This window comes from Diadema antillarum, unplaced genomic scaffold (assembly GCF_040938485.1).
Source record: "Diadema antillarum isolate AM-2024a unplaced genomic scaffold, OU_Dant_1.0 seq00000597_RagTag, whole genome shotgun sequence".
Lineage (NCBI taxonomy): Eukaryota > Metazoa > Echinodermata > Echinoidea > Diadematoida > Diadematidae > Diadema > Diadema antillarum.
Window position 1 is genome coordinate 1,663,342 of NW_027271528.1, and position 10,392 is coordinate 1,673,733.

The following is a 10,392-nucleotide window of genomic DNA, read 5'->3' on the forward strand; positions in this document are numbered from 1 at the left end:
TAAGATTCATTTTAAGATCGCGAGGTAAGTCTGATTTGACCTCTGATGACCTCCAGTGGTCAATGAACTTTAAATATCAGAATATTGATGTTTGGAGGCATTTGTGAATGATAGGCCTAGATCTTGGTTACACTGCACTAAATATGCATTTGTACTACAAATCTTCCGATTCCACAGGGCATTGACAGGTTTCTACCTTTGACCTCTGATGACCATTAGAGGTCAATAACCTCAAAATACCATAATATTGATCTGTGATGTTACAACTGTATTAGTTAATGATAAACATGGTTAAGATGTGCAAAACAAGCATATCTGTTTTACAATGAAATTGTCTTGATATTCCAAAGAGCAAAGACAGATTTTTACCTCTGACCTCTGGGGACCTTTAGAGGTTAATGACCTTAACATATCATAATATTGATCTGTGGTTTCATTAAGGCCGTGTCACACCAGCCTTGCGTGCGACTTGCAAAGAACAATTTTGACTACCCGGAGGTCCCCGTAGATATCCGCACATGACAGTACCTAGCATGTATCTCAAAAGTAGTCGCCCGGAGGTGCGCACGCATATTTTTTTACCCGCAACCGTGTTTAGGCCCTGTCACACCTTTCCGGGCAAGCTACTCGGGCTTGTTACGTGTACGGATTTTCTAGCATACCGGACATTCCTGAGGGCGGAAAAGGATTTGTGCGAGTCAGCGCATGTGTCTTACTTGCTGGACGCGTTATACTTGCGAGTATACTGTGTGACCTTTGTACCAGTCGCGTGGGGGCTGACAACTTAGTGAAGGAATTCCTCTAATGGAATGGCTGAAATCTCACAGAATTTCATTATCTTGACTGCATACGGGACTGCGAAGTACCTGCGTGGGAATTGCCTGGGAAGTACTGCCGCTAAGGGTCTCCTACTGGCGTTCTGCGTGGACCTCTACGGGCATTCCCGCAACTCACCCGGAAGAAGTTTTGGTCATGCTCAAAACTTGGCTGCGGTTAAATCGGACTTGCGTGAGTACCTCCGGGCAACTACGTGCTAGATACTGTCAGGCGCGGACCAACTGCGGAGAGCTCCTTGGAGTAAATTTGTTTCCCCGCAAGTCAAGCCGCAGAAGTTCCCCCGTATACGGTATGACAATGCATGAATGAAAATTGCAAACATTCTTGTTCGCCCGCTGAAAATCTTCTACGTGCTGGAAACTACCTCCTCGCCACAAGCCCGCGTTATGGTGTGACACGGCCTTTAGTTAATGATAAACATAGTTTAGATGTACAAAACAAGCATATCTGTTTTACAATGAAATTGTCTTGATGTTCCAAAAAGCACAGACAATGCTCTACCTTTGGCCTCTGGTGATCTTTAGAGGATGTACAAAACAAACACAATTGTAGCCCAGATGGCTACTAGCACATAAAATAAAGAATAAAATTGAATAGGATAGAGAGTACAAGAAAACAGAACACTGCATTCGTTTTCCTAGTCACCCTGTGACGTCAATATGCTCAGTATTTTCCCCTTATGTTATGAAAACGTTTATCTTCCTTCCAGCTATTTCCCTTTTTATGTTGTTGTTGTTGTCAAAACCCCCTCTCCAAAGAGGGGGTTTTGACCAAAAAAAAAAAAAAAAATCTATTGGTATTCTATGGACATAGGAATTTATGAGTTAGACATTGGCTATACTTTCCCCGCTAGTGATCAGTTCCAATGGCTCTCCATCCCCAAAGTCCCGCACCAAATTACGGGGAATGACATGATGGCGAGTTTTTACCCTCTGATCCCCAAACATAAATGATCTTCTGAGCTGGAAGGTGGCCCTCCTGCGAGAATTTATCCCTCTAAAGGGTTTTTTATACTTGCAATATTTTGCTTGGTCCCGCACATAATATATATATATATATATATATATATATATATATATATATGTATATATATATATATATATATATATATATACATATATATGCACATATATATACATATATATATTAACGATGATGAAGTAGGGTGGTAATGCATTTCAGTCCAACAGTGCCATTTATTCAGACCAAATTTTCGTCGAATACATTCGTCTTCCTCAGGGTCGACAATACAATCAATTGTCATTGTCGACCCAGAGGAAGACGAATTTATTCGACGAAAATTTGGTCTGAATAAATAGCACTGTTGAACTGAAATGCATTACCACCCTACTTCGTCATATTTTCTGTACTGGAATTAACACGTGGAATACAAGTATCATATATGCAGGCGCGCCGGAAGCAGTTTTGGATTGGGGGGGGGGGGGCAAACATTGGAGGGGGCTCAAGATTAGACCATGCAATGTTACACAATATACACATACACACACACACACACACGCACGCACGCACACACATCTATTATATATATATATGTATATATATATATATGTAAAGTGGCGTACGGTGGGTCGAAACATGGGGGGAACCATAAAGTAATTTTGACGGTCTGTATGCTTGTGCGTGTGTGCGTGAGCAATAATGGGACTACAATACATTACGGAATGTGATACATTTAACAACGCAGTCATTGAGGAACATTGTAAGTTTTCCTTACATGGATTATGGAATGACGGTGCGAAACGATCGACAAATTATATACTGTCAGCAACATAAGGTGAATGGCATAACAATAAAATGCGAGCGAGCGAAGCGAGCGAGTTTGAAATTTTTGATATTCTACAGTTCCAAAACTGGAGTTTTGTTGTAGCTACATATTTCGCTTTGAAATAAATGGGGGCGCATCGGGCGCAACTTCTGGCAATTATTGGCAGCAACATTAGGAGAATGGCATAACGAGTCAATGCGAGCGAGCGAAGCGAGCGAGCTTGAGAATTTTGACATTTTACAGTCCAAAAACTCCCGTTTGTAGCTATATCTTTCGCTTTGGAAATTAATGGGGGGGGGGGCATCGGACGCAACTGCTGGCAATTACTGGCAGCAACATTAGGAGAGTGGCATAACGATTCAATGCGAGCGAGCGAAGCGAGCGAGCTTGAAAATTTTGACATTTTACAGTCCCCAAACTCCCGTTTGTAGCTATATTTATCTTTCGCTTTGGAAATGAAGGGGTGGGGGCATCGGGCGCAACTACTGGCAATTACTGTCAGCAACATTAGGAGAATGGCATAACGATTCAATGCGAGCGAGCGAAGAGAGCGAGCCTGAAAATTTTGACATTTTAGAGTCCAACAACTGCCGTCGTAGCTATGTTTTTCGCTTTAGAAATTAAGGGGGAGGCGCATCGGGCTCAACTGCTGGATGCGAGCGAGCGAAGCGAGCGAGCTTGAAAATTTTGATATTTTACAGTCCAAAAGCTGCCGTTTGTAGCCATATTTTTTCCCTTTTATTCATATAATTATATATACATATTTATTTTATTTTCTTTGTTTATTCATTTATTTTTATCATTATTATTATTACTTTTTTTTTTGGGGGGGGGGCTTTTTTGGGGGGCAAAAATGCGTTTTGCCCCCCCCCCCCCACTTTTTGGATTGGGGGGGGGGGGGGGCGGCCGCCCCCCCCCCTGACCCCCCACTTCCGGCGCCTATGCATATATGTATATATGATATATATATTTATATATATATATATATATATATATATATAGATAGCATAGAATTTACAATTGACCCTGTGCAATAGACCTGGCAGTCAACAATATGCCCGGTACGGATAGACCTCGACGGGGACTTCTGCACCCCAGGCCGACAACTCCCCGACGACGAAGCCAGCCCCAACTGGTGGCACAGGTGCCTCTACACTCGACTCGGACCATGACTCGGAATTATCCAGTGCCATCAAATCTGTTATCGAACGACTACTCACTGATGGTACTTTCGTCTCCAAACTGATTTCTGCAATCAAAGCAGAGCTTCTGAACGAGTTATGTGAGTCAATTTGCTCCGACGTAAAGGACTCGCTACAATTCGACGTCGATACCGTCAACGACAGAATGTCGACGATGGAGAAACGTCTCCAAAGGATCGAGGAGGCCTCAGAGGAGGCGGAACAGTATTCACGTCGTAACTGCTTGGTTTTTGCTGGCATTGATGAAAACAGTGGCGAGGACGTGGAGGCAACCGTCATCGATATCTGCAAAGACGACCTTGGGATCAACGTCGAGAAGGGAGACATCGATCGTTGCCACCGACTGGGACCCATGGCCGGAGGGGCGAAAAGGAGTCAGGCGACAACCAAGGCAAAAAAGCAGCACCGCGATGTCATCGTGAAATTCGCGACCTACCGCACGAGAGACGAGGTGTACAAAGCACGATTCAACCTACGGAAAGCAACCAGTAAGTCAAAAACCGTCTACATCAACGAAAGTTTGACACAAGGTCGCTCGAAACTCTACTGGAAAGTGAAGAGGGGTCTAGACAGCAGAGATTTCAAACTTTGGACACAGGACGGGAGGATTATTGTCAAGAAATCAAACGGCGAGAAGATCACAATCGTCAGAAAAAGAGACTTGGTGAGATTGAATCTAAACACGTGAACACTGAACTCAGACTGATTATAAACGTCTGAATGGTAATGCTAACTTGAGTAAATTTTGTGCAATACCTTTGAATAGTCATTTTCGTGATTTATGTGATTATCTGTTTGTTTCATTCTTTTGGTGTTTGATATGTTTGATGATCTATTTTGATATATCAATTTATGCCAGTTAGGTTCCCATGTGTGTGTTGTAAAGCACCAGTAAAATGTAATCAGAAAGCATTGCTCTGTACAGTGTGTAACAAGTGGGTTCATATTATATGTGCCGGTATAACTCAAGTTCAGTACGATGACAAAAATGAATGTTTTGAAAACTGGACGTGTTCCATGTGTATTTTTGAAGAATTACCATTTTTCGAACAAGATCTGAAAACTCCTGAAACGGCTATCCCAAAAGTAGAAAAAGTTAAAGAGCCCAAGAATTATGTTACGTTGCCTGGAAATGTTATTCAGCTTAAGAGTACAAATAATAATGGTCTGCTGATTGCCCATCTTAATGTTCGAAGTATACGGAATAGAAATGAGGACGTGGATAATTACATTAAGAAAGAATCAGTTGATCTGTTTACACTTTCCGAAACATGGATTGATGACTCCATTCATTCAAGTGTTTTAGAGATTCCTGGTTATATCCTGGAAAGGAGAGATCGGGATAAACATGGCGGTGGAGTAGCGTGTTATTTAAGAGAAAATATGTCATACGTTAGACGTAAAGATCTTGAAAATAATGATTTGGAAATAATGTGGTTAGAAATCAAAGTTAAAAATCATATGTCATTTTTTCTCGGTGTGATATATCGAAAACCGGATTCCCCATGTTCGACTTTTTTCAGTAGTTTGGAATCGAATTTAGAGCAGGTTTTTTCCTTCTCTGATAACGTTCTTATACTTCGAGATTTAAATTGCAACATGTTAGCAAAAAAGTTTTTTGTCAAACAAAGTTAACGAATTGTGTTCAGTGTTTAACCTTACGCAGCTCATCAAGGAGCCTACGCGAACAACCCCCTAATAGCTCCACATTGATCGATGTTATTAAGTTTGTGTGTCAGACTCAATGGTGGAGATCACAAACAAATCTGGGACAGATTCTGTTGGATTTAGTGACCACTCCCTTGTCTATGCAATTCTCAGGTGCAGACCATCAAAATCCCAGCCTGAATGTTTTTCATTCAGATCGTTCAGATACTTTGTCGAAGATTTTCTTAATGACCTTTCACATGTTCAATGGGATCGTCTTGTTACTGTGAGTGACGATGTAGAAAGGAGCTTTGCAAAATTTAAAGAAACCTTTTCTGCTATATCACGTAAACATGCTCCCTTTGTCTCTGTTCGAAAGAAGTTAAGAGGTGCCCCATGGATTACTAATGACTATCTAGCAATAGCCAGAGACCGTGATTACCATAAGAGAAAGTTCACTGAACTGAAAAGAAGATTGTCTGAGAAAGGTCAAACACCATGTCAAGAGGATGTAAGTCATCTGAACGTTATCTGGGACAAGTACAAGCATCTTAGAAACAAAGCCAACAATTTGAATAAGAAACTTAAGAAGGAATATTTTTATGCCAGGTTACGACAATGCGACAGCAATATGCAGAACTCGTGGAAAGTGCTGAAAGATCTATTGCCCAAGAAAAAAGCTACAATCAATTCAAATATCAAAATAGGCAATGACATTATTTCAGATAAGTATAAAATCGCTGAAGCGTTTAATCAGATGTTCGTTAATGTCGGAAATGGTTTCACTCAATCCGAAAAGTGTTTTAACTCCCTTAATACATTGTCACAAGTGAAATCAACTTTCAAATTCAGAGAAATTGAAATAGACTTTGTTATAAAAGAATTACACAAAATAGACGCCAAAAAAGCTGCCGGTTTAGATGACTTACATCCAAGGCTATTGAAATCCGCAGCTCCGTACATCGCGGAACCTCTTACACGTATTTTAAACAAATCTTTAAACTCTGGGCAATTCCCGAGTGATTTAAAAAAGGCCAAGATTGTTCCTGTACACAAAGGTGGTGATACAAGTAAACTGGGCAACTTTCGTCCGATATCCCTATTATCTTGTGTGTCAAAAATTCTTGAAAGGGCGGTCCACATACAACTTTACGAATACTTGCAAGAAAACGAACTGCTCTCGCAGAGGCAATCAGGTTTTCGCCCAAAGCATTCAACGGCTACATGTTTAATTGAAATTACTGATTTTTTGCTTAATAACCTTGATTCTGGTTTTATAACAGGTGCAATTTTTTTAGACCTAAAAAAGGCATTCGATATTATATCGCATGAAATCCTCTTATCAAAAATGCCTTACTATGGCATAGAAACAACTGAACTACAATGGTTTTCATCTTATCTTTTTAGCAGACAGCAATGTGTTTCTTTTCAAGGTGCCCAGAGTGCTTTTGAGAAGGTTACCTCTGGTGTCCCCCAAGGCTCTATTCTGGGGCCCTTAATTTTTTGTTTATTTATCAATGATATGTGTAATTTATCTTTTGAAAATCAAATTAAAATCACCCTTTACGCTGATGACACGGCATTGTTTTGCAAGGGAAAAAATATTCTTAGTGTTCAAATGACCCTGCAAAAGGAATATAATACATTGTGTGAATGGTTCAGAGTTAATCAAATGAAAATCAATGCCACAAAAACAAAAGTTATGGTTTTTGGAACCAAACGTAAAATTAGAAACCAGATTTTAAGAATTACTCATGAAGAAGATTACCTTGAAAATGTTACAAATATTAAGTATCTTGGTGTAATTCTTGACCAGAGTTTAAACTGGTCATTACATGTATCGAGTATAATTAGAAAAGTTAATCGAGCAATAGCATGTATCAGGAGGATAAAGTTTTTCCTAACAGAAACAATTCTGGCACAGCTGTATTACTCATTTATACCACCTCACATAGATTATTGCTCGGTGGTTTGGGGGAAGTGTAACAAAACAGACCTTGTCAACTTGCAACGAACCCAGAACAGATATGCAAGACTGGTTTCAAATGCGGACTACTCAGCTACCAAAGAAACGCTTTTGAATAGACTTGGGTGGCAAAGTGTCGCCAGTAGAATCAACTATCAGTATTGTATTTCTGTGTTCAAGATACTAAATGACTTAGCACCGTATTACCTGAATGATCTTGCCACAAAACGTCCTATATATTATGTCACCCGTCATTCTACTCTAAATCCACTGTTCATTCCAAAGCCCAACACCGAATTTAAAAAGCGATCCTTTTCTTTCATAGCACCCAGTATTTATAACAAACTTCCAACCCACATTCGAACGGCAACAACACTCATCTCTTTCAAGACCCAAATTCAATCGATCAACTTGTAAGTGCAGATTTAACGCAAATTCTGGTTCATTCATTCTTACAGTTTTGCGCACCAACTGTAGCCACAACTGTTATGTGGCACGTTGGTTATATACCCTGTCTTGTTATGTAGCATATTGTTCTGTTATGAGCTCAGTTTAATGGTTTCTGTTTCGTTTGTTTGTTTGTTTGTTTTGTTTCTGTTTAGTTGTTACTGTGTTTTGACTTGGTATGTTTTGGTTTTGATGTAATTACTTTTTCATTACACTTATGCAAATATGTTTCGATGTGTAATTCTTATATTTATGTTAACAGGGCTCTTTTTAAAAGCAGGCCTTTTGGCTCTGAAAAGACTACCCTGTTTTTAAAGAAGACTGAATAAATAAATAATAAATAAATATATAAGAGAAATCGTTTAAGATGAATGACTTTAATCTACGTTTGAAGACATTTCAAGAGATGTAGTCTGATTTGTTAAGGGGCAAATCATTTTACTGTTTGCAGTCTTGTAAACATACTTGTATCTTTATAGCGAAAACTGTTCGATCGAGTACGTGGACGGTTTAAATCAAATTATGTATGAACCAAATGGTTTCTGTTGAACATGTATTGTGTAGAAAAATTCTTGGCAAAATTCCAGGGAAAATTTGTACATGAGAATTCCGATATTAAATACATGTGATGGGAAATGTTAAATACATGTGATGGGAAATGTAAACAGTATGTGCGAATGCTTCTATGTTTCCTGCTAAACTTATTTGTTAGTGAGGAAAAGAAAAGAAAAGAAAAGAGAAGTCTCGCTCTATTGACCATGTCTACACCGCAACGCCTACGCATATCTAAGCTTGAGGTGGGTTGGAATGTCTTGTTTAGAGATTAATTGGCACGCTATCTTTGAAAAGAAACAATACTGTGTTTCACATTGTTAGTGGGAAAAGAAAAGGAAAGAAAAGAGAAGTCTCGCTTCGTGAGAGATGTTCAGATCCCGCTCTATACCACAGCGCCTACGGATGACTTTGCCATATGCCTGTTCACATACTGTTAAGCATCAACCCAAAAATATGGTACTCCTCTCCCCACCTTCCATGTGTAAGCGTGCAAATTTTGTCCAGTGCAAATTGGATAATGTTGCACATAATTTCATGCAAGCTACGCTGCATTACTAACCCAATCATGAATATCATATTTGAGGTCACTGCCATCACTGAAGACACGTAAGCTTCATTTCTGAAGCAATTGACCGCTTACATTCCTGAGACCTTTTACCAATGTTGGCCCGATGGCCAAAATTACATCGGAGCGACGTAATATTTCGAATAATGTTGTGCCAACGTACACACTTTCAAGTCGGATTAAAAGTGAACAATTGTAGCATTCAAAGTAGAAATATAGTTGATATGATGTTGGTTTGACATTGTGACAACGTCAGTCCACCGTCAGACTTTCACTGTTGGACCAGTGGTGGCCCGACGACCAAAATGACGTTGAGCCAACGTCATATTATGATGTTGGGCCAACATAAACGCATGACGTTTGACCAACATTTGGCTAGCGCAATATTCAAAGTGGTAATATGGTTGGTACCCCGTATATTGTCGGTCTGACATTAAACCAACGTCGGCCCAACGTTACGCTTTCACTGTTGGGCCAATGTTGGCCCGATGGCCAAAATGACATCGGAGCGACGTCATATTTCTACGTTGTGCCAACATACACGCATTCAAGTTGAATTAACATTGGGCCAACGCAACATTCATAGTAGTATTATGGCTGGTATGATGTTGATTTGATATTGTGCCAACGTCAGTCCAACGTCAGACTTTAACTGCTAGACCAGTGTTGGCCCGACGACCAATATGACGTTGAGCCGTCATATTCTGATTTTGTGCTAACATACACGCATGACGTTTTACGAACATTGGGCCAACGCAGCATTCAAAGTGGTTTCATGGTTGGTATAATGTCGGTCTGACATTGAACCAACGTCGGTCCAACGTCAGGCTTTCACTGTTGGGCCAATGTTGGCCCGATGGCCAAAATGACGTCTGAGCGACGTCATATTTCTAACGATGGGCCAACATACAGACATTACAGTTAAATTTACATTGGACAAACGCAGTATTCAAAGTGGAAATATGGTTGATATGATGTTGATTTGACATTCTGCCAACGTCAGTCCAACGTCAGACTTTAACTGTTGGAACAGTGGTAGCAAGACGACCAAAATGACTTTCAGCCAACGTCATATTATGATGTTGTGCCAACATACACTTGCATGACGTTTGACCAACATTGGGCCAACGCAGCATTCAAATTGGTATTATGATTGGTATAATGTCGGTCTGACATTGAACCAACGTCGGTCAAATGGCAAGCTTTCACTGTTGGGCCAATATTGGCCAGATGGTCAAAATGACGTCGGAGCGACGCCATATTTCCAACGTTGTGCCAACATACATACTTTACGCTTTCGCTGTCGGGCCAATGTTGGCCTGATGGCCAAAATGACATCAGCGCGACGTCAAATTTCTTAATGTTGTGCCAACATACACACTTGTAA

General features: G+C 40.2%; 1 pseudogene; it reads left to right on the top strand.

Annotated features, from left to right (window-relative positions):
* The first annotated feature begins 3,677 nt into the window (after positions 1-3,677).
* On the top strand, positions 3,678-4,513 carry LOC139735768 (uncharacterized; annotated as a pseudogene).
* Positions 4,514-10,392: the final 5,879 nt, after the last annotated feature.